A 24,816-nucleotide genomic window follows, 5' to 3' on the forward strand; every position below is an offset into this window, starting at 1 on the left:
GATCTCTTAGAACCTGAGTCAGAAGCTCCGTGACTCCCACCTCAATCTCAATGAAGGCAGAGTCCTAACGAATAGCCCCATCAGGGACCTCAGTGCTCCCTGCTCAGCCTCGACAGGCCCTGCCCACCCTCCCCCTGCGTGGAATGTGCTCTGCAGTGTCTGTGGCCCCCCACCACAACAGGCCACCTTCTCACTAACACAGCTGCAATGCCACCCTCTGCCCCAGCATTTTCCTGCCATGGAACGGTTTTCCTCAATGTTACTGGGTCCAGCAGAGCCTTTCCACCTCCTGGTTCATTCGTCTGCTCTCCTGAGAATGTGAGCTCCATGAGGGCAGGATCTTTGTTTTGCTGACTGCTACATCCCAGTGACTGTAACAGGTCTGTGCACAGAGGCACTCAGAACCTGTGTGTGTGCACGTGTGTGTGTGTGTGTCTGTGTAGGCAGATACAGAGACACAAGTGTGGATAAGGATATGGTTGTATATATCCAGCGCAGGACTCATATCCAAAATATATAAAGAACTCATGTAAATCAAAAAAGTCAGAAGACTCAATTTTTTACAAATGGGCAAAAGACTTGAAGACATATTTCACTGAAAGAAGGCTATCCAAGGGGTGATAGGCCTAAGAGAGCACCCAGCTCCATGACTCATCTGGGGAAGGCACTAAACTGTGGTGTGGCACCCTGCACATCTGGCAGCAAGGCTACCATCAAAAGGCAGAAAATGCCACGTGCTGACAAGATGGCACAACCCAAATTCTCAGCTGCTGGTGGCGAGGCAGGGTCAGCTGGTGCAGCCAGGCAGGAAAACAGCCCGATTATGCCTATGAACACCGACCACACCAGGCCCAGAAATTCCATCCTGGATGGAGGCCGGACAGAAACACTAGAGACTCACACCAAAGGACACACACAGGAGTGTCTGCGGCAGCCCTACTCACAAGGGCTTCAAACTGAAAATGACCCAAGCATCCCCCACAGGGGACTGGGTTTCCACCGAGCTGCGGCATGTGTCACTCAATGGAATGCTCCAGGCCAAGGATAACCCACCCAGACAACCACAGGCAAGGGCAGGGAGTCAAGGATACCAGGCACAAAGAGCATCTACGGCTGGCCCCATGCAGAGCCAGCTCAGGGCCGGGGAGGGCACCCTCACCCCCAGAGGTCCAGGGTGCTGCCCTGGGGCAGGGGCTGGAATGGGCTGGATCTGGGCGTCCCCGCGGAGTCACCCCATGAAAAATCAAGTGTACACTGTGGCTCTGGCTCAGGCATGTTTCTGTGTGTGTTACACTTCAATCACATGAAGAAAACTGAAGGAGAGAAAAATAAGAGAGAACATCTGGGCAGGACAGGCAGAAGCTGTCGGCACCTCAGGGCCTATCTAGGTCTGCTGTGGCCACACCTGAGGGAAGAAGGGACGTGGAGGAAAGGGCCTGAGCCTCCCTCCACTCATTCCCCCAAGAACAAAGGCAGAGTTGGGGCAAACCCTGCTCCCTCTTCTAAAAGGCACAGCCTACAGGATCAAGCAATGGCGAGTGAGAGGCATCCACTGGTTTTGGAGGATGGAAGGTGGCCTGAGGCAGGTGACAGACCTTGCAGAACAGAGAGGCAGGAGCCCAGTGCCCCACAGGAGGCTGATGAGGACCACGCCGGTGCTACAGAGGCCCTCATGAGGCTCAGCCCACAGGGCCTTGGGTTCCAGGAGGAGGGTCAAGGGACAGAAAGGCCCTGGCCCCCCACCCTGCCCTGCCGGTGCCACCTCATTACCGGGCCACACCACACGGTCCAAGAGTTTCGGGTCCAAACCCTGAAGGTGATGGCGCACACCTCTCTATCTCCTCCAGGGCATGAAGTGGGGCCTGAGGTGCCAATTCACAAGGGTGCTGGCAAAACACGAAGCAAAATGAACCAAGCCCTCAGTGAGCTCCAGAGGCTCTTCAGACAGCCCCTGCCTCCACAGGGTCTGAGGGCTCGCGCTGTCTGCCAGACTCAAGCCTCCTGCACACACAGCCACGGTCTGCAGAGAGGCCCCTCCAGGCTCCTCCGAGGCTGGTCAGCACCCCTGGGCAGAGGCCACTGATGGCCCCAATCAAACCCACACCCAAGCACACCCACAGGCTCCAGGGAAGGTTGTCTGGCAGCCAACCCTGTCCCTTGGGTCAGTGGGGAACCCCTAAGCCTTCCAGAATTTCCCTCAGGCCATACCATTAGTGCTTCCTTTTGGAGAATAATGTTCCATGCACTGAATCACTCATGGCTTTAGGCAGAAGGCGTGAAGGAGGGGGTGAATGGGAGTCAGCTAAGCTTTCTGATGCGCAAGGCGGCATGCTTCCAGGCACCGGCATACCTGGGCAGGAGCCCACCGGCCACAGCGTCAGGCATACCTCTCCCCAGTCGTCTGAGTCAGAGCCTCCACCCTCACAAATGGGCACCTTTGAGAAGCATATCAAGGTACCATGGTGGATTTAGCCCTTCCACATCCTCTTCTGCCTCCTGGGATCCACGAGTCTTTCCTGAGGCTCTTCCTGGGGTCCTGTGTCCATGCGCCTTTGCCACCTCTCCTCAGCCACACTCACAGCATCCAGGGTTTCAGCAACGCAGCAGGGTGGGAAAGGCAGGAATGCCAGGCTGGGAGGCTTCCTCCAAATGGGGCTTTCAAACCTGACCACACTGCCCAGGAGCTTGCTAAAAAGGCAGTGCCCAGGTGCCATCCTCAGAGATCCTTCCTGCCCCCATGGGTGTGTGGGACTCAGTGCTCAGGGAGGCGGCACCAGTTAGAGCTCGGCTTGGGATGCAGGGCCTCTGGTCCAGGGGAAGGGAGCCCACCACACTGAGTGCCAGCCTGCCACATGCACAGGAGACAGTGGAGAATGCATCCAGGGATCGGGGGGACACAAGGCATGGGGTAGGGACACAGCATCATGCCCAGCACAATGGGACCCAACAAGGAGGCTGCAGCCACACAGGCAGGATGGGTGAGGGTGAAGACAGGGCCCGGAAAGTCACTTCCCCGAGATGAAGCAGGTGATGACCAACAGGGACCCCTCCCGTCACAAGGCTCTGGATACCCACCCCACCACCTGAGCAGAGACCTGCACAAAGTGAGACACAGATAATACCCCTGACACCCCAATGAGAAAGAGAGAAGAGGGACAGCACATGGAAATAGGGCAGGCCCAGCCAGGAGCAAACTACTTCATGGTGACAAAAAGCTTGCAAGTTAAAGCCTTGAGTCATCACTTGGCACCTGTGAAATCTGCAAAAATAATGTTAAAGGTAATAAAGAGTGTGAGCTTAAGCGTCAGGGAGAAGCCGGGGTCACTGGCAGGAAAAGGAGAGAAGTGGACAGCAGGTATCCCCAAGCACCTCCCTGGAGCAAAGACAGCAGTGGCCCACTCAGGGCTCGCCCCTCCCTCGGAGCCCTTCACAGCCTCCTGAAGAAGGGAGACTCAGAAGAGACCCTGCCTGAGAGCTCACAGCTGAGATCCCCTGGTGTGTGGGGGACAAGGGGGGGATGCTTAGGACCATAGGGGGGTCTCGGGGCCAGCTGGGCCTTGTGGGAGGGTCTCAGGGCCAGCCTAACCTTGTGAAGGTCTTAAGACCAGGCTGGCCTTGTAGGGGGTCTTAGGACCAGCCTGGTCTTGTGGGGAGTCTCAGGACCAGTCTAACATTGTAGGGTATCTCAGGACCAGCCTGGCCTTATAGAGGGTCTTGGGACCAGGCTAACCTTGCAGGGAATCTTGTGACCAGCCTGGACTTGTTGGGGGTCTCATGACCAGCCTAGCCTTATAGAGGATCTCAGGGCGAGTGTGGCCTTGAGAGGGGGTCTCAGGGCCAGCCTGCTCTATGAGAATTTGGAGGCACCAGTCAAGGAGAGAGGCTTCTGTCTCCCTGGGCCCTTGGTTTCCACCCATCCTAGGCCAGCACCCTCACTCCTCCCCGACCCCGGAGGCTCCTAGTCTGTTCTCCTGCTTCACCTGCCCTCCAATGGAGCCCCAGGCCATCATGGGCCCAGGCTCCAGAGCTGATCCCTGACCCCACTGTTGTGCCCCTAACTCCCACTCTCCCCCTCCTCCCCTCCCCTCCCCCCCGCCTCCATTTCCCCTCAGCCTCTGCCCTCTCCAGACCACAAATACAGTCTTCCTGACCCCGGCTCCTCCTGAGCTGCTTCCCAACCTCTCTTTTCTTCTCACCTACATTTCTAGAAAGAACAGCTGCAACTGCTATTTTGCAGCCAATTCTGCCTCCTCCCTCCAGTCCCTGCTGTGCTCATCAGAGGCACCAGGCTAATGCAGGGCATGGGTTCCAACCAAGCCCAGGCCTGAACGCACTCATGCCAGGATGCCTAGCTGGCTCCGCTCTCCCCAAACTCAGCTGCTACTCCTCAGGGATCCCACGACACCCAGCCCCATAGAAGTCCCAGGGACCATCTCAGCATGGCCCCAGCACATAGACCACAGAGCTTCTCTGCCTGAATGTCCCAGGACCGCCATGGGATGCCTCCTCTCCCACGGGGATAGAGCCCTGTCCTGCAGACACTCAGGCACAGGCACACAGAGACCCAGCCACTGTACCTGTGGGCAGGGATCTGGGCTCAGCACAGCCCACCTGCCCATCAGAGGAGTGGGCCACACAGGCCAAGACGGACGGGCCTGACGCAGGTGTGCCTGAGACCCGCCTTCGGGGGGTGAGGAAGCGGGCGCTGCAGATTGAGACCTGCCTTCAGGAGGGTTAGCCATCACGGACTGACACCCGCCCTCAGGAGGGTTAGCCATTCCGATTGAAAGTATCTTCAGGTGGTTAGCCGCAGCTGGTTTGTGTGTGCCTACAGAAGGGTTAGCCGCCGCAGATTGAGACCTGCCTTCAGGGGTGTTGTATCGCAGATTGAGACCTGTCTACAGGAGGGTTAGCCATCGCAGAGTCAGACCTGCCTTCAGCAGGGTTAGCCATCGCAGATTGTGTGGTTTCCTACCCTTGAGCTGCTCAGTGTACTTCACTGAACTGCGGTACTTTGGATAGCTCTACTATTAGCGTTTTTGACAGTTTACTTATATTTTATTTAAGTTTAGTGGGGAAAGCCTGGGTTCCCCAACCTCCTCGTTCACTGCCCCAGCCCCATGTCCACATACACTCCTGCAACTCTGCAAAGACACCAGGGTGCTGTGAGGGTCCCGTGGGTTTCCCCAGCTCCTCTTTTGGCAGGTCCCTATAACATGCTGCAGGGCAGGGGAGAGGCTGTCTGTGATGGGCAGGGCCCCTGACTGCCATTCGGGCAAGTGGGGATACTGGGGGACCCTGAAAGATATCAGGGTCAGGATGGTAAGACATGTGGACAGCAATGCATCTCAGGGAGTCCTACCCCCTCCTCCATGGGGAGGGCCCACAGCTGCCATCCCCATGAGCCAGAGAGGATGACACTCTAGGCTGGTGGAAAGGGACCTGATATCAAATGGAAATGAGGCAACCCACGAATACACAAGTCTGCAAGTGCTTCTGTGCATGTGTCTGTTCCTAGAGCAGACATAAATGTTCCAGAAGTTTCTTTCTTAGTCATTCACAGAATCACAGGCTCTCGAAGAAGGGGTATTATTCATTCTAATCAGCGGTGCTTGGAATGATGCCCCTGTAGTTTCTTCCCTTGCCCCAGACACCTGCAGCTCCCTGGAGAGAGCCCCTCAGCTCCTGGCAACTCCACATGTTCTGTAGCAGCTGCAGGGTATTCCGCTGGGTAGGTGGGCTGCCACACATGTAAGAGGTCCTCTAGCAAAAGACACTGAGGTGCTTTACAGTCTTTGGCAACTAAAAACACTCCTGCAATGGGCATTCTTGATGAAAAGTTTTTATTCAAATGTGTGACCATATATAAAAGGTGAACTCCTAATACTTGATGTGCTGGGTCAAAGGTTATGATCATTGTAAGTTTAAAGAGACATCACAGAAGTGCTTTCAATAGAGTATAGCCAGGTAGTGAAAATGGTGGAGTAAGGACCTCCAAAAACCCTCTCTTCCATAAAAGCAACAAGAAAACCAGCAAAAAACAAAAAGGTCAGAATCCACTTTTTTAGAACTTCCAAAATTAACCAAAAGCTTGCAGAAATCTTAGGAGGATTTATTCAAAAAACATAACTGAATCTCAGTAAGAACTGCAAATTTTATAGCACTTGAATTTGCCTTAGTCCCATCCCTGACTCTCTATCCCAAGTGCCTTGAAAAGACCCCACATTCATCATGAAAACCACTAGCGTAGCAGCCCCTAGAGGGAAAACAGCAACGGAACTCTTTCAAAGCTTCATTCTCAGGAAACTGTCATTATTTGACCTGTCCAGTAGTTCCCATGGAGACCCCACTTACAAGGATGTCTGTATTTGACCTGACTCAGAGGTCTCAAGTACAAAAATCATATTCCCCAAGGTTCATTGTCAAAAACAATTACTGGTATTTAATTTCACAAATGCCTGAAGCAGTAGATAACAGTGAAGCAAGCAATAGACTAACCAGAAAGCTTAAAAGGAAAGTTTCAGTAATGACATGATCATAGGGGTTTTGAAAAACTGCAGTGCATTCCTGAGAATCTAGAAGGTCAAGTGTATGCTCAGGGCTGTGCATATGCTCAGAAAAGTACTTGGGAAACCCTAAGCACTCACTTCTGGCTGACTTTGAGTCTCTGTGCAAGCAGGAAGAGAAGACTAAGGCAGAGTTATCAACTGCTTAGCTGAGAGCTGAAAGCATACCCAAAGGCACATCACCCCTTAGCGAAGACTGAGAACTTTGTTGGCTCCAGGCACTTATGAAAATTTCTTTCCAATCATTATTTGACCACTAAGATAACTGAGCAGAGATTTCAGTGCCACACACAAAAGAATGCAGACTTTGCAGAGGTAATCCAGAAATGTCACAAAACAAACAACCGTTACCACAATAAACAGCAGCAGCAACAAACCCCAAAGAGTGGGGAGAATCTGATTTCCAGAATTGACTTACTAAACAAAAATTTTCAATTAGCTACTTTAAGTATATTTTTTAAAGACTGAAGGAAATGATGTTTAAAGAACTAAAGGAAAGTATGGAAACAATATATCAAACAGAGAATATCAATAAAGGAATACAAATTATAAAAAAGAACCAAGCAGAAATTCTGGTGTTGAAAACTAAGTAAATGAAATGAAACATAGCAAGAGGGGCTCAACAACAGGTTTGAACAGAGAGAAGAAAGAATCAGTGACTTGAAAAAACGTCCATTGAGATTATCCAGTCTGAGGCACAGAAAGAAAAAAGAAAGGAACAAATAAATAGAGCCACAGACACCGTAATGGACACTATCATATGTATAAGAAGAGTCTCAGAAAAAGTGGAGAGTGAGAAATAAGGCAGAAAAAAATATCAGAAGCAATAATGGCTAAAACTTTCTAAATTAGATGAAAATATTCATCTCCATATCCTAAAAGTTCAACAAACTCCAGGTAGATTTCTTATCAGAAACCATGAAGGGCAGAAAGCAGTTGAGCTGACATGTTCAAAATACTGAAAGAAAAGAGGTGTCAACCATGAATTCTTTATGCAGCAAAACTGTCATTCAAATATGAAAGGGGAAATTATCTGACAAATAAAATAGAGAACTCATTAGTAGAATACCTGCCTTATAAGAACTATTAAAGCGAGTCCTTCAGGCTGAAATAATAGGACAATAAACAGCAACTTGAAATCATGTGAAAAAATAAAGAGGGCCATTAAAGGTAACTTTATGGGTTTTATATTTATTGCTCTATATTAGTAAATAAAAAAGATAATATAAACACATTTTATGCACTTAACTCTATTTTTCTCCTATTTGAATTAAAAGACAACTGGTCTATGACCATACTACCCTGAATGTGCCTGAATTAAAAGACAACTGCATGAAACAATAATTATAAGTATAGATTGATGAGCACACCAGGTATAAAAATGTAAATTTTATGACAATAACAGCACAAAGGAGAGGAGAGGCAACAGAGCTACAGAGGAGCAAAGTTTTTCAATATTGTTGCAATTGAGTTTGTATTAATCTGAACATTGACATGTACATATTACATATACATAGTTATATGTTAAGATGTTAATTATAACCCTACGGGCAACAGGTAAGAAAATAACTCAAAAATATACAATAAAGGAAAAGACAGAAATTAAAATGGTACACTAGATAATATCTAAATATCTAACACAAAAGAAGAAAATAATGAAGGACTAGAGGAACAAAAATGGCATAAGACATAAAAAACAAATAGCAAATCCTACCTTATCAGTATTTACATTAAATGTAAATGAATTAAACACTCCAGTTAAGAGTCAGAGATTATCAGAGTTAAAAAAAATATGATCCAACTACATGGCTTTCTAAAATAGACCCACTTTAGAGAGAAAAACACAAATAAGTTGAAAATGAAAATATGGCCGGGCACGGTGGCTCACGCCTGTAATCCCAGCACTTTGGGAGGCCAAGGCGGGTGGATCACGAGGTCAGGAGATTGAGACCATCCTGGCTAACACAGTGAAACCCCGTCTCTACTAAAAATACAAAAAAATTAGCCAGGCATGCTGGCGGGCGCCTGTAGTCCCAGCTACTCGAGAGGCTGAGGGAGGAGAATGGTGTGAACTCGGGAGGCGGAGCTTGCAGTGAGCCGAGACTGTGCCACTGCACTCCAGCCTGGGTGACAGAGCGAGACTCCATCTCAAAAAAAATAAATAAATAAATAAATAAGAAAGTGAAAATATGAAAAAAGACATTCCATGCAAAAAGTAATCAAAAGAGAGCCAGAATGAATATATTAATATAAGAGAAAATAGACTTTAGGACAAAAGTTGTTACTAGAGACAAAGAAGGATATTTATAATGATTAAAGGGCTAATCAACAAGATATAACAATTACAAACAAATATATACCTAACAACAGAGCCCCAAAATTCAAGAAGCAAAAACTGATAGAATTGAAGGAAGAAATAAGACAATTCAACAAAAATATTTGGGGAATTCAATAGCCCCACCTTCAATAATGAACAAAAACACTAGACAGTAGATCAGTTTAAAAAAAAAATCAGAAGACTTGAACAACAATATAAGCCAACTAGACCTAACAGACATCGATAGAACACTCCACTTAACAACAACAGAACACATACTCTTCTCAAGTGCACAGGAAATATTCTCCAGAATAGATCTTATGTTAGGCCATAAAGCAAATCTCAATAAATTTAAAAGGACTGAAATTATACAAAGTATGTTCTGTGACCACAATAAAATAACAGAAGTCAATAGCAAAAAGAATCTGGGAAATTTACAAATATGTGGAAATTACACAACATATTCTTAAATAACCAATGGAAAAAGAAGAAACCACAAGGGAATTCTCAAATTTACTTAAGTAAAAATACTATGAAATAAATGGACATGAAAACATAACATGCCAAAACTTATAGAATGCAGCAAAAGCAGTGCTGAGATTAAATATATAAATAACTATAAATGTCCATATTAAAAAACAGAAAGTTCTCAAATCAATAACCTAAGATTCCACCTTGAGAAACTAGGAAAAGAGAAGCAAATTAAATTAACAAATAACAGAAGAAGAAAATACTATAGAGTGAAAGTAAATGAAATAGTAAAAAAAAAATTTGAGAAAGTTAATGAAAAACCAAAAATTGGTTCTTTGAAAAATAAAACTGACAAACTTCTAACTACACTGAACAAGAAAAAAATAGAGAAGACTCAAATTAGTAAAATCAGAGAGGATATTACCACCACCTTTACAGAAAAAAAAGCACTATAAGGGAATACTATGAACAGCTGTTTGCCAAGAAATTAGATAAACTAGATGAAATGGGAAAATTCCTAGAGAAACACAAACTCTCAGACTGAAACTTAGGTCAGAATAAACCTATAACAAGATGTTGAATTAGTAATCAAAAAACTTCTCGCCCACAGAGAAAAGCCCAGGGCCAAAGTCACTGGTGAATTCTGCCAAACATTTGAAGAATTAACACCAATCTCTTACAATTTCCTTCAAAAAATAGAATACAAAGCACTAACCAATTCATTCCATGAGGTCACTATTGCCTTAATACTCAAACCAGGTAACAAAATCACAAGGAAAAAAAACTATAAACCAATATAAACCATCCATAAATGTAGATGCAAAACTCCTCAACAAAATATTAGCAAATCGGATCCAACAGCATATTTTGTAAGTATTCATCACGACTACGCTGTAAGTATTCAAGGAATGTAAGGTTAGATCAACATACAAAGATCGATGTAATATACCATATCAATAGACCACATAATCATCACAATAAATGCAGAAAAATCATTTAATAAAATCCAACATCCTTTGAAGATTTAAAAAAATGCTCAACAAACTAGCAACTGAGGGGAACTTCATCAATCCAATAAAGGATATCTGTGAAAAATCCAAAACATCATAGTTAATTGTAGAAGACCAAAAGCTTTCCTCCTAAGATCAAAAACAAAACAAATATGTCTACTCTTGCCTCTTCTATTTAACATTGCTCTGGAGGTTCTGGCCTAGGCAATTGGATAAGAAAAAGATATAAAAGACACCCATATTGAAAAGAAGAAGTAAAACTATCTCTATTTGCAGATGATCTCGTATATAGGAAGTCCTAAGGAATACACATACACACACAGACACACACACTATTAGAACTAATAAATAAATTCAGCAAGGCTACAGGATACAAGATCAATATATGAAAATCAATTGTAATTCTATATGGTAGTAATGAACAATCTGAAAATAAAATTAAGAAAACAATTCAATTTGTAATAGCATCAAAGAGAATAAAATAATTATAAATTTAACAAAAGTATAAGACTTGTACACTAAAAACTACAAAACATAGTTGGGAGAAATTAATGTAGACTTAAATAAGTGGAAGGACATCCCATGTTCATGGATTGTAAGACAATATTCTTCAGATGGCAATACTCTCCAAATTGACCTACAGATTCAACGCAATCCCTATCAAAATTCTAGCTGGCTTTTTTTGTTGTTGTTGCACAAATTGACAAGCTGTTCCTAAAATTCCTATGAAAATGAAAGGGACCTGGAACAACCAAAACAGTCTTGAAAAAGAAGTACAAAGTTGGAGGACTCACATTTCCTGACTTCAAAACTTACTACAAAGCTACAGTAACTAAGACTGTGTGGTAATGGCATAAAAATAGACCTATAAATCAACAGAATAAAGGTGAGAGTCCAGAAATAAACCTACACCTCCATGGTCACTCAGTTTTTGTCCAGAGGGTCATAATAATCTAATAGGGAAAGAATACTCTCTTCAACAAATAGTGCTGGGACAAGCAGTTAGCCTCAAACAAAGGAACTCATTTGGACTTGTACCTCGTACCATATACAAAAATGAATTCCAATGGATCAAAGACATAAATGCAAGACCTAAAACTATAAAACTCTTAGAAGAAAACAGGTGTAAATCTTTGTGACCTTGCATTAGGTAATAGCTTCTTAAATATGACACCAAAAGCACGTGCAGTCAAATTTAAAACAGATAAATTGGACTTGATCCCATAAAAAACTTGTGCTTCAAAGGACACTATCAAGAAGAAATGGAAAACACTACCCTCAGAATGGGAGAAGATATTTGCATACCATATATGTTATAGGGTCTAGTATCCAGAATATATGAAGAACTCTTACAATTCAATGATAAAAAGATAGCCCAATTAAAAATGGGCAAAGGCCCTCACAGACATTTCTCTGAAGAAGATGTACAAATGGCCAATAGGCACATTAAAATTGCTCAAAATTATTAGTTATTAGGGAAATGCAAATCAAAACCACAGTGAGACACTACCTAACAGCTACTGGGGTGGATATAATAGAAAAGACAGTAATAACAAGTGTTACTGAGGATGCTGAAAAACTGAAACTCTCATACTTTGCTGGTAAGGATGTAAAATTGTGCAATCTATTCAAAAAATGATCTGGTATAGTTCCTTAAATTGTTAAACAGAGTTATGATAGGACCCAGCAATTCCGCTCCTTGTATTCCACAAAATATTTAAAAACCTCTGTCCACACAAAAACTTGTGCACAAATGTTCACAGCAGCATTCTTCATATTAGCCACAAAGTGGAAACAACCCAAATATCCATTAACTAATGAGTGTGGTTTATCCATACGATGGAATATTACACAGCAGTAAGAAGGAATGAAATACCAACATGCTACAACACTGAAGAACTTGAGAACACTATGCTAAGAGAAGGAAATGTGACAAAAAAGGCCATGTTGCATGATTCCACTTATTCAGATATCCAGAATAGGCAAATTCGTAGAGTCATAAAATAGATTAGTGGTTACCAGAGGCTGGTGGGTTGGGGAAGGGGCAGTTTGGGGGATAATTAAGAAGTTCTGGGCTGGGCGTGCTGGCTCATGCCTGTAATCCCAGAACTTTGGGAGGCCTGGGCAGGCAGATCACCTGAGGTCAGGAGTTCAAGATCAGTCTGGCCAACATGGTGAAACTCCATCTCTACTAAAACTACAAAAAAATTAGCCAGCCATGGTGGCACACGCCTGTAATCCCAGCACTTTGGGAGGCTGAGGTGGGAGGATCACTTGAGCTCAAGAGTTTGAGACTAGCCTGAGCAATATAGTAAGACCCCCATTTCTATTTATAAAAAATAAGATAATTGAAAAAAAAAACAAAAACGTGGCCGATTATGGTAGCTCATGCCTGTAATCCTAGCACTTTGGGAGGCTGAGGTGCATGGATCACTTGAGGTGAGGAGTTCGAGACCAGCCTGACCAACATGATGAAACCCCGTCTCTACTAAAAATACAAAAATTAGCTGGGCATGGTGGCGCATGCCTGTAATCCCAGCTACTTGGTAGGCTGAGCCCAGAGACTCAGTTGAACCTGGGTGACAGAGGTTGCAGTGAGCCGAGATGGCACTACTGCACTCCAGCCTGGGCAACAGAGACTCGGTCTTAAAAAAAAAAAAAAAAAAGAGGTTCTGGAATCAAAGATGATGGTTCCATTTGTGAATACACTAAAACCCACTAAATTGTGCACTTTAAAAGGGTAAAATTTAAGTTATGTGAATTACATATTTCAATTTCTTAGAAGAAAAGATGACAATGGCCAACATCCCACTACCAGGACAGCACTCGATGACCTTCACAGGCACCACAATCTAACAGGTGAGAATGATCTCACTGCAGGCTTAATTTGTATGTTGTTAATTATGAGTGCGAGTGAGCAATAAGGCATTTTTTTTCTTGAATGGTGTGTTTGGGGTTTCCCCTTTATTCAACTAGTCTGTAGATTTTTTTCTGATTCATTTTTCTTTGGCCTGAGTTTAAGGCTAGGTAATGGTATTCATTCATCCAATAACTGTATCTTGAGGGCTTAGGGTTGCCTTGCCCTGTTCTAGGCAGTGGGATATGGTCATAAACATGACCCACAGAGTCCTGGGCCTCATGAGGCATAAACGGTCAAGGGGAGACACAAATACTAAACAGGGAAACACATACCAGCCGGCAATAAGCGCTGTGGAAAAAACTAGAGCAGGTGGGGAGAGCCAGGAGTGGATGGGGGCAGGGCTCCATTGGTGATAATATGGGCCAGCTGGAGAAGGCTCCTCAGATGAGGTGACTTCTCACCCGCATGAAGCAATCCACATAGGGAAGAACTGACCTCAGAGGAAACAGACACTCCAGGCAACAGAGGAAAGCATAAAAAGCAATTGTGAGGGAGAGAGACCTGGTCACCTGTGTCCATCTGAGGAGCAGGACACCACGGCTGAGAATCAACCAGACTCTAAGAACAGTAGCCAAGACCTGCAGCCATCCCCTCACTGCCCCACACCCACACCATTGCCAGCTCCCACCTGCTGTTGTGCTACCCACTTCCCCCGTCTGACCATCTGTCTGTCCATCCTCCCTGGTAAGCCCTCATCCAAGCGGCCATCCACTCTCCAATGTGGGGTTGCAGGACCCCCACTCCACCCCAGCTAACCATGCTCTTCTGAGTCAGGGTCCTGGGGGAAGGGGGTTCTGTTGGCCTCAGCTTCTGAAAGCACTTCCGTGGCTCCAAGAAGGAAGACAGAGCTGGTGATTTGGCCAGCAAGGCCCAGCCTCACCCTCTCTCCCCATTGCTGTCGGCTGGCTCTGCTCCTCCAGGCACACAGCGGTGCAGGGTCCTGCCCAGGCCAGCTGACATCACTGCCAAGATGGGACTGAAATATCAGTGTCTGCACACAGCTTGGGCCAGCAGGGCATCCTGGTCCCTGGCTGGCCCTGGGGCTTCCTGTTCCCCTTGCCTGCCAAGCAGGGCCAGCTCTGTGTCCCTCAGAAGGAGCCAGCTGGGAAGGCCCGTGGTCAGGAGGGGATGGGCCCCAGAGTGTCCCCCAATCCTCACAGTCCAAAACAGAGGATGTTCCTGCCCCCACCACTGGCCCCCACGCCAGGAAGCTGCTGCAGCCACCAGGGTCTGATGCTGCCTAATCAGGGAAGGTGCTCCTGCAGGGACTTTCATGTGTGTTTAATGTATATTTAAAAGCAAGATTATTCAGTGCCCTCCCTCAGGGAAAGTCCCCTGGGGAGAAGGCACAGTGCTCACAGCAGGGTCCAGCGGCCAGGGCAAGCACAGCACCTCTGTGTCTCCCACCGACGGAGCTGGCAAAAGCCCTTCACCTTTCTGAACTTCGGTTTCCTCTTCTAGAAAATGTGGTGAATGACATGTGCCTGAGGGACCGGTGCAGCTCCCTGCGAGGCACCTTCTCTGGCACTGTGTACCCTTGGCCAATGCGCAGTCTCAGAGCTATGGAGGAGTGCTGCCTGGGAGCCAGCTGCCTGGACACTGGTTTCACTACAGCTGGGGAGAGGGGGGCCACCTGGAATGGGGGAATGGGGACAGCCCCTGTCGTGGACACACCTGAGCAGCTATGATGGTTTCCCTGTTGGAGGATGCAGAGACCACCTCCCAGGTCCACGTGCCATCACCAGCCATAGGACACAGTCGTCCCAGCTGACCCATGACAGTGCCAATTCTGCCTGCTGCTTGACATAAGTCACTCTCAGAAAGTGCCCTACCCCACTCGAGAAGACTGCTAGAAACAGATTCCTGGGCTCCACCCCCAGGCCGAGTAAATCAGAGTCTGGGGGTGTGGCTCTGAGGTTGGAATCTTCTGCCAGCTCAGTGGGAGACCCCAGCACACAGCCAGACTTGAGAAGCCCCAAGTGTGGGGTGTGCCGAAGGGGAAGGGCGGGGGGGTCAGGCACCCTAGGGGGTCCCTTCCATGATCCATTCCACAGAGGCTCCTTGCTTACATCTGCCCCTCACCTAGCCCCAAGGTCAGGTCAAATGTCAAAAGCACATGAGGGGCATTGTTGCTCCGCTGTTTTCCCACCTGTGACCTGGTCAATGGCGGCTTCCCAGCTGGAAGGGGCAGAGAGGGCTGGAGGTTTGGGAGTGGTGGTCCTGGGGAACAAGGCTCAATGGACCCAGGCACTGACAGGCAGCCCTGCTGAAGCCAGAGACACCTGGGTGGAGGTGGGGACGTGCAGGCAGGAGCTGCCCAGGGCCAGGCAGAGGCTCCAGCAACGAGCCTCACAACTGAAGGAAATGTGTGAGGAGGGGCCTGGGCCTTGCTCTAGGGAGTGCCTCTGAGGCTGCAGAGCATGGAAGGAAGTGCCTATCTCCTGATGGAGGCCGGGAAGGTGCCAGAAACCCAGAAATCCAACAGGAAGGGCTGCAGAAAGAGGCCTGCTCTGCTGGCTGGGCCCTGATGGCACTCTTCTGCAACCCAACTTCTGAGACTCAGTTTTCCTTCCTGCCACAGTCCCAGCATGCAGCACTGATCAGCCAGTGGCAGCCGCCTGGGGCCCTCATGAGAAGCACCCTGTGGGTTCGGGACCAGGTCCCTAATATCCCCCCAATATGAGGACTGTGTGCTTCCCATCTGCACACCGCTGCTGCCTGAAGCATCTTGTGGGGCCCCTCACCGTCCTAGGATTTGCACCTCAGCTGGAGTCCCCTAGGAGGCACAAAGGCTGGACCAGGAACAGCGTGGCTTCCAGAACACACCCACGCATGCCCAGGAAAGAAAAAGCCACACAGATTGATTTACTGCTTCTGCTTTGCCACTGAGCACAAGGTGTCAGTGTGTGTGATGGACGCGGGCCGCTGTGAAAATTGAGATGTCAGCCCAGAGCCCACAGCCCACACCACCTCACCTCCAGACGCAGTCAGGGGCGGCACAGTCCTGTTAATTGCGAGCCCTGAGCAGACTACGAAACGTGCTTGTTGAGCGCTACCTGGGGAGCTCACCCTGTCCGGACGGTCGGGAATCCGCACTCTCTGGCTCATGGGACACCTCTGCTTCTGCCTCCCTGTGCACAGCCACTCCTCCAGGACTGTGAGGGGGACCAGGCCTTTGTCTGGCCCAGCACTGGTGTGGACCAGACCCCTGATCCTCACAAGTACCAGTTCTCTCCTTGCTGTTGTCAGGTTCGGAGGGGACAGGTGAAGGTGCTGTGCCACAGGGAGTCTCCCCAACAAGACAGACCCCTGGAGATGCAGGAGCAGGCAGACAGGGAGGCCCTGCTGGATGGTAGCGGAACCCTGAGGACACACAGGGTGGTGTCGAGCTCCCACCTGGCCCTGGCCATGAGGAGTGTTATCAGAGGGTGAGGACGCAGAGGGCACCTGTCGCCATTGATGCTGGGATGACCAAGGACAGTGCCTGGGTCAGGCCCCCAGAAGCAGAGGTGGCTTGGGGAAATAGAGGGCTGACCCAGGCACTCCTGTGTGTGCACGGTACTGCCACCCACCCACACAGGTGTGCATACACAGGCACACTCCACATGGTGGACACATCTTTAGTTTCAAGGGTGTCAGCAGGTGGGACACAGAGCAGTACACCCCAGAAGGAGCAGACAGACCAGCAGACCCACCTCTCCACAGCCAGGCCTAGGTGGGCAGGGGAACCAGGCCAGGAGTCAAGGGCCTGGCCAGGCACTTGGAGTTGGAAGGCAGGGAGGAAGGGGTGGGCTACAGGGCTGCGGGACAGGCCGGGGCTCGGCGTCCAGCAGCTCTTTCTAGTAGGCAGGCCTGCCTGGGAAGGGAGGGCAGGGCATTAAGCCACGGTCAGAAGGCTACCAGGCAGGCCACTGGGCAGGCTGACCCTCCAGTGGGGCACAGCTGCCCAGGCACACAGCCAGAGGCAGACAGCGTGGATGGGAGGCCTCGGTCTGCCACCAGGCAGGGCTCAGATCCCACATCTGCTACCTGCTGTGAGTCCTGGGTAGTCAGTGACTCTGTCTTCCAAACCCAAGTGCCTGACCAGGCCCTTGACTCCTGCTCAGCCGCGGACTCCCAGGAAGGGAGGGGACCTGACTGTGAGGCAGATACGGTGCACTTTCTTTTCTGAAGGTCTGATTTCCCCTCACGTGTCCCAAGCTCAGGGGCTTTTAGCAGAGGCAGAGGACCCTGTTTCAGGGCTCGGCTGCCAAACTCAACTGACTCTCACTGGCAACAGAGCCCCTCCACAGAGGCTTACAGGCTCCCCCTGCTGCACACCCAGTGATTGGCTGGCAAGGGGAGGCAGCACCCGAGAGAGGCCCCTGTGCCTCCTGCTCACCCTCAACACAGACCCACTGGGACTAACTGCTCCCCTGCACCCTGGCACTCATCGTCTGCACCCCACTGGAACCCACAACCTGCTGCCAACAACCCCAGCTCTCCTCACAGAGCACCGCACCCCATGCCTTCAGGACCAGCGAGTTCAAAGGAGCCCATCATGGGCAGACCCCCATGGTCTCCTCTGTCCATGCCCCAGACAGAGGGGCTGTGCACACCCAGCCTGGGGAAGGCCCACAAGCGGGGGTGCCCCCACATACTTCCACGCCCACCGTAGCAAAGCCACCTGCAGGAGGGGCCAGGCCAAGTCCAGCCTTCCTGACACCCACCCCCACACCGCCCACCACCTCATTCTGATGTGTTCAGCGGGTGCCACAACCTCCAAACTGCCCTGTGTGTGGATCTGGGGTCCTTGTAGCTCCCCAGACTGTAAACTCCCAAATCCCCGGGGAGGGCTGTCTTGCTCACCTCATGTGAGGGATTAGGCTCTCAAGAGTGGGTATGGCCCCCAAATATGCCCACAGCCTGATCTCCGGAACCTGGGAATGTTCCCTTATTCAGCAAAAGGGACTCTGTAGGTGTAATTAGGCAGAGGCTCTTGAGGCTGCTGGGAGATTCTCCTGGGTGGGCCCATTGTATTCACAAGTCCTTAAAGTTGAAGAATCTTTCCTGGCTGCAGTCAGAGAAAGTGTGAGGACAAGGCAGGGTCAGGCAGATGGTGGCGTGAGGGGACCCAACACCTGTGGCTGGCTCGGAGATGTGGGGAGCCTCACACAAGGCCCAGAGGGAGGCTCTAGGGGCCCTCAGGGGCCAACATCCCACAGGGGAGGGGGACCTCACGGAACAAGATTCTACCAACAGACACCTGCGTGACCACCATTCTGCCTGGAGCCTCCGAAGAGGCAGGCCGGCCAGCGCCTTGACCTCAGCCCCTAAGATCCGACCCAGCCTCTGACCTACTGGCCGAGATAAGCAGCATGTGGTACTGAAGCAGCTCCATCTGTGGGACTTTTTTGCAGCAGCAATAAGAGGCAGGGGCAGCCCACCCTGCTCTGAGCACCAGCCAGCTGGCCACAGGCACAGACCACAAGGGCAGGACCCCTCTAGGGCTCACCCGGCAGTGCCCCTAAGCTGGGCCTGGGGCAGGCCTGCCTCGCCATGGGGTCTGGCACCATCCTCCCCACCCTCAGGCCCATAGAGGGCAGACAGAGACCCACATGCCAGGCCCAGTGCTCGGTGGATGGCCTCCCACCAGGGCTGTGCCCTGTGACCCCAGCTGTGCAAGGAAGAAGTGGGCTGCAGGAAAATACCCCCTGCAAGAGACCCTGGAGCCAGGACACTTCAGGGAGGGCGGGAGACAAACGGAGAGGGCCTTCAGGGGCCTCTTGGGAACTGCAGTGTGCCAGTGGCACCAGGACAGCTGTGGGGCCATGGAGGGCTGCAAGAGGCCATGTAGGTAGACCCCCCAGTGCTGGCGGCCTCCACTTGTTGCCACCTTAGATCTGTGTGGTGGGGCACTGGCCCTCCTGCTGAGGGCACGGGTTTCCTAACAGGCACCTATCCTTCAAGCTCCTTGGGCCTGGCCCAGACCTTTCCGCCCTGTGGGCTGTGCTCTTCCTGCTGGTCCTGCCTGCCCTCTCCACCTCGGGCCTCACGGCAGCACCGCTAACCCCTGCCCTAGGGCCTGGTATACTATTGCAGGGCCTGGAACTGACACCTTCACACCCAGGTCCCAGTGCAGTGACACCCAGCCTCTGGGCCTCAGCTGCAGGCAGAAGGCTGGGTGGGGGCTAGGTGGGGGCTGGGAGTCCTATAAGGCTGTGTTCCCTGAGCAAGTGGCTGTGGTCACAGGCAAGGATGGAAACCGCTGCTGTAGCTCAGAGGTAAAACGGGTCTCTGTGGATGAGCTCCAAGCAGGGGTCCAAGCAGAGGCTCCTTTAGGGTCCCCAGAATAATCCCTGACTAAAGGGAGGGATGAAAGGAGACAGTCCCTTTATGGCACATAAGCAATGACACCAGTGACTCCATTGGGTCTGACATTAGGACCTCCTTGTGTAGCTGGTGGCCCCAGGGCTCCTGACACACTCGGCTGGGAATGCTGGGGACTTTCCTCCCGGACAGAGGCTCCCCATTCCCAGGCATCTGGAGAGGAAACCGGGAAGTGTTGGGTTTCCAGCACCTCCGGGAAGCCCCAGTCACCGCCTGGTCACTGCCTGGCAGAGTCCAGCCCCACCAGCCCAGCCCCTCCAGCCGGTGTCGGGCTTGGCTGCAGTGGGAATGCCCAGCAGGAAGGACAGCAGGATCCAGGAAATCTCCCAAAGTCACTATGCTGCACGGCCCCACCCAGGCCCCAGCGCCCTCCAGGCCCCTCACACCACCTAGGCCAAGCTGCCCAGCCCTGCCCGCCTAGGCTGCCCACTCAGCATCGCTCCTTCCTGCCCCGCCCACTGCCATCTGGGCCTGGACGGCTCCAGGATATCCTGGACAGTGGGGCAGGCTGAGGTGAGAGAGCTGACCACCGTCCTGACCCAGCCCCAGAGCTGCACCCTCATGCAAAGGCTGGGAACAGCTGCCCCCACCTCCTCTTAGGCTGCAAGCTCTGGGGGCAGGCACACTCCTCACTCCTTGTCTCACAGCCCTGCCCAGAGCCTGCACCTGGAGCAGGACAGGAACATCACAGCTCTGCCATGTACCCTCTGCAGCCACCGCTCTGAGGAGGTGAGGAGTGTCACTGGCATTTCATAGCGGCACAGACTGAGGCCAGAGACCGGAAGTGTCTGTCCAAGGACACAGGACACTGGTCAGGGCCAGAGTTAAAACCAAAACCCAGACTCCCATGTCAGGGGAACCCTGGAGCCAGGGCTAGGGGTGCTGGGGTGGGAGTAGGCACGAGTGTTGGCTCAGGACCACCAGGTGGTGGGTGTGTGGCCGTTCCTGGGCACCCGTCACCCTTGGCTTCTCTGGGCTGGCTCCTGGCCCTGTCTGCCCACTGGCACCCCACTCCCCCAGAGGAGGACCAGTCTAGAGTGGGGGTGCAGTGTGGTCTGGGCTTCTCCGATGCCCTCCTTGCTCCCCTGGTTGCCAGCAATGCTAAAGCTGCACACCTGTGATCAGGGAGGCCCTCTCAGCTTGACTGCTCTCTCCTGCCCCCTAGAGCTACCACAGTGTTTACACAGAGGCTGTCCCCAGCCTAGGGGGAGCACTGTGCAGGAGGAGGCCCCCAGGGGACCCGGAGTGAACTGACTTCAGGGAGCCCATGCTAATGACTGTCCTCGCCACACTGTGCCCCACAAGCCACAGGTGGAGTGAGGATGCTGAGGGGGCCTGGAGCCAAGACAAGGCAGGCCAGGCAGGGGCAGGTGCGGCAGGTGCTGCTGGAGTCCCCCCACCCCTACCCAGAACACACAGCAGCCTGCATCCAGGCAGCCAGTGGGGAGCTTGGTTCTTGATCCAGCTGTGACTGGCTGTGTCCTCCCTGGACCATGTGCTCAGAGATGGGACAAGGGCTGAAGGGCTTGTCACAGGCAGAAAGAAGAACGGGAACAGGAACCTCAAGGAAAGAAAGGGCTGGTGGGGGGTGGAGGGGGGGGTGAATCAACAGCCAAGGGAGGTGGGTGAAGAAAGTGAGGTGCAGCAGGTCAAAGACACAGACCAGAGTGGCCTCTCCGGGGTCCCTGCCCACATCGTAATGCATGGGCTACCTCTCTCGGTTTCCAGGGCACTGCACACTCAGTGCAACTCTGGACCTCAGCCCCTTCCCCCACATAGTCTCCCGTCCCTGGTTCTCTCCACGTTGGGGCTAAGGATGTGTCTTGTGTGGACCAGCGCACACCACAGCCACACAGCAGTGCCCCCACTCACGCCATCTGCACACAGACACAGATGAGCCATGAAGGTGGCATGAAACCCCACGCCTGTGTCCCCCGGCTTTCTTGCCATTCCCTGGTTGCCGGCATGAGTCCATCTTGGGGCCCAGCTGTTTCCTCTATGACCAGAAATCCCCTTCCTCCCTTCAGAGTTTTGCTCGAACCTGGCCTTCCCAGGGTGGCTGCCTTCATCGCTCCCTCCTGGCACCTCTCCCTCCTTCCAGAGTCATTAGGCTCATTTCTGTCTATTTTCAGGTTGTGTCTGCACTCCCAGAGTCTGGGCCATGCCTGGCGTGCATGGCAGTGGGTGAGATTCTGATCTGACATCTCTCCCCAGGTCCACTTTCCACTTTCCAATGGTTCTGCCTGAGTCTATCTCTCAGGTGGGGGTGAGGGTGAGCAGCACCTTGCAGAGTCCCTCGCATGGCTCCAGAGGTCACAGCAAGGGGGAGGAGCCATGAGGCCTGGGTCCACACCCTGGACTGGCCACCTCTTGGTTATCAGTACCAGCAGGACTCTTGACCCCTCCAAGCCTCGCTGACACACTGGTGATGATTTGCATGCCCGCCCTGGGCCCACTTGTGTCTAGACACCCCTCACCAGGTGGGCAGCTCATCACCCACATGGGGCCTTGCCCTGGAGTCCCACCCATGCAGTGTTTGGTGGGGAAGGAGGAGCACAGGTCCCGCCCAGGAGGCAGGATTCTGGGACTGAGCCTGCCTCTGCCGCCCGGGGGCCTCTCCTCCACACCTGGGTCCCATCTGGCCTGCAGGCGGGTTCCACCAAGCGACATTCTCCCTCCTAGGAGGGTGGGGATGTTCTCGGACCCCGTAGTCCCCTGCAATTCCCCCGGGCCTCCCCAGGGGGTAGTGACTGCACACAGCGATGGGCAACGACAGGGTCCAGGGTCCCGTCAGCAGTGCCCTCCCCATTCGAAGCAGGCCTGGGACTCACATTCTCCAGAGCCAGCCCTGGCCCTGCATTACACTGCGCTGACCATTTTCACATGTGCTGTATAATGTCTGGTTGAGGCCAGGGGTCTCCCCTGGGCTCCCACAGGGGTGCATGGCTGTCCCCACTAGCCGGGGAAAGGTGTGCCCCCTAGGACTGACAGACACTCCTCCCACCATCCAGGCAGCCAGTGCTCTGGCCGAGGCACACAGCTGTAGCCTGGAGAGGGCAGACAGGGCGAGGCAGGGGAGGGCAGCTGCCTGGGCCAGGACATGAGGGCCTCCAGTATTACAGTTATGGAGGCACAGAAAACAACTAGGTTGGGCAGGTTTCCAGTGGGCATCTGGGGTGAACTCCTTCCCCACTCAGGATCTCAGGCAAAAGCTGCCTCTATACTAGGTGGCTCATAGCTATGGGGAGGGGTACCCTCATGGAGGTCTGCCTGCTGGAGCCCCCAGAACCCCGCGCCAGTCAACTCTTCATTGAAAGATAGGGAGGCACAGTTTCGTTTAAGTCAATTTTGCAGCCTGCATCATCTGAGTGGGTGGGTATGGAATGTCTCATCTTGAGGTGAGGGATTCTGTGAGCAGGAGGACCCCATGGCTGGCCTGGCCCATCAGGAGGCTGAGGTGAGGGGGCTGTGGAGGGTGAAGTCGCCCCTCCTAACATGGCAGCAAGAGGGTGAAGTCCAGCCTCGGTCACCACTTCCCCTGCCCCATGCCACCTGCCCTCCTCTTTCATGGCCAACCCAGTGCCCCGCCTCCCTCAGGGCCATCTGCCACTCTGCGCTTGATGCCAGAGGACAAGTGCATTTCCTTGGGGCAAAGCTGCAGGCCACACCAGGAGGCTGGCCCCTTGGGAGAAGGAGAGCAGCTCAGTTCTGGTGGGCTGAGGGGCACCACCAGCAGGGAGACTCAGAGACCCTAGCAGGCTTAGGCGAGCTGCTGAGCTGCAGGCTTGCTGGATGGATGCCCCACAGGCCAGCCCCCAGGAGCGGGACTGCCTCTGTCTCCTCTTTGTGCCACCCACACCCACCATCCACCCACTCAGCACAGCCTCTCCATGCCTGGTGGGCTCTCCTGGCAGCTGATGTGCTGCCACCTGGGCTGGCCCTCCTGGCAAGCTGGAAGAGCTAACTGGGCACATGGGCCTCCTGACCACCAAGCCCGGGAAGGACAGCTGGGGGCCAGAGTGGAGAGAAGGCTGCAGCAGGGGCTGATGTGCAGGCCCCAGACTCCCCGGCCAGTGCTCCCCACCCTGCACTGCCTTCACTGGCTTGGGGCTGGCCCTGGTCTCTGGTTCCCCCATCTCTGGCCCATCCAGCCTGAGCCCAGGGTTGACAACATGACCATCAGTCAGTCCTTCCCTGGACAAACAGACAAAGCTCCTCTGTGTGACATGCCAGCATAACACTTGGTCCCAAGGCTGGCAGCCAGGAGCACAGAGAAGAACCTGCAGACACTCACAGTGACCCCAGGAAGACAGACATCCATGCAGGGTGATGATGCTGTGGGATGCAGGAGCAGGCTGGACCTGAGGTTGCATTCTGAGCCCCCCAGGGACCGGCTGAGGGCCTGCAGGCACAGTGGGTAGCCTCTTGCCTGGGGGTAGTAGCAGCACCCCCTGGGACTTGCAGCTGGGCCCTGCCCAGACTCCCCCAGGGCTGTGCAGCAGCCATCCACACTTGCAGCCTTCTGCAGAAGACTGGAGTGCCAGCATCCAAGGGCTGAGCAGTGCAGGGGCCTGACTCCAACTCCCCTGCCTCAGAGGGAGGCTAGCTGTGGGGTCAATTGACACTCTGGAGTCCCCATGGAATCAGGCTAGACTTCCGCTGCAACTGCACCTCTGTCCAGCCTCCTCCCCTCCCTGCATGGTGCTTGTCATTCCCACACAGCTGTCTCCTGAGAGCATACCCTCTCTAAACCCCTTCTATCAGAATCCCCAGCCCAGGCACTAAGTCATAGCCCTCACAGGCAGGAACGAGATGAGAGGACACAGAACAAGCACTCAGAAGCCAGGTGCCACCGCTGCACGTTCAGGGGCTCAATAGGCCAGAGGAAGGGGGCATCCTCACCTCCAGGAGGTGGAGGTGCTCCCCACTGGGGCCGTCCAGCTTAGCCCCAAGGTGGGAGTGTGCATTCAGGAGGCACACAGGCAGGGGAAACCACTCACAAAGGCAGGAAGGGGGATGGCCAGCTCAGGAGCTGGATGGAGGGGCAGGGCGGGGACAGCAGGAAGGCTCGGGGAGATGAAGGGAGGCACCAGAGAAACACACCACCTGCTTTCTAACATGCTCCCTAGAGCACGGGAGTGACCTGGCCTCAACCTCTGCCTC

The 24,816-nt window shown here is 52.0% G+C and overlaps 1 protein-coding gene across 2 annotated transcripts in view; it reads right to left on the minus strand.

The window, feature by feature from the left end:
- RASGEF1A (RasGEF domain family member 1A) overlaps positions 1–24,816 on the minus strand; it is a 70,315-nt gene that overhangs the window by 38,478 nt on the left and 7,021 nt on the right. The window contains exon 1 of one of the 2 annotated variants that reach the window (XM_030798463.1): positions 2,388–2,462. The exons of the other annotated variant lie outside the window; for it this stretch is intronic. The gene's annotated coding sequence lies outside the window, so the exon portion shown is untranslated. Of the gene's footprint in view, positions 1–2,387; positions 2,463–24,816 lie in introns of those variants that run through there. 2 annotated transcript variants of the gene reach the window in all.

The sequence above is a fragment of the Nomascus leucogenys genome, chromosome 18, assembly GCF_006542625.1.
Source record: "Nomascus leucogenys isolate Asia chromosome 18, Asia_NLE_v1, whole genome shotgun sequence".
In the NCBI taxonomy this organism is placed as follows: domain Eukaryota; kingdom Metazoa; phylum Chordata; class Mammalia; order Primates; family Hylobatidae; genus Nomascus; species Nomascus leucogenys.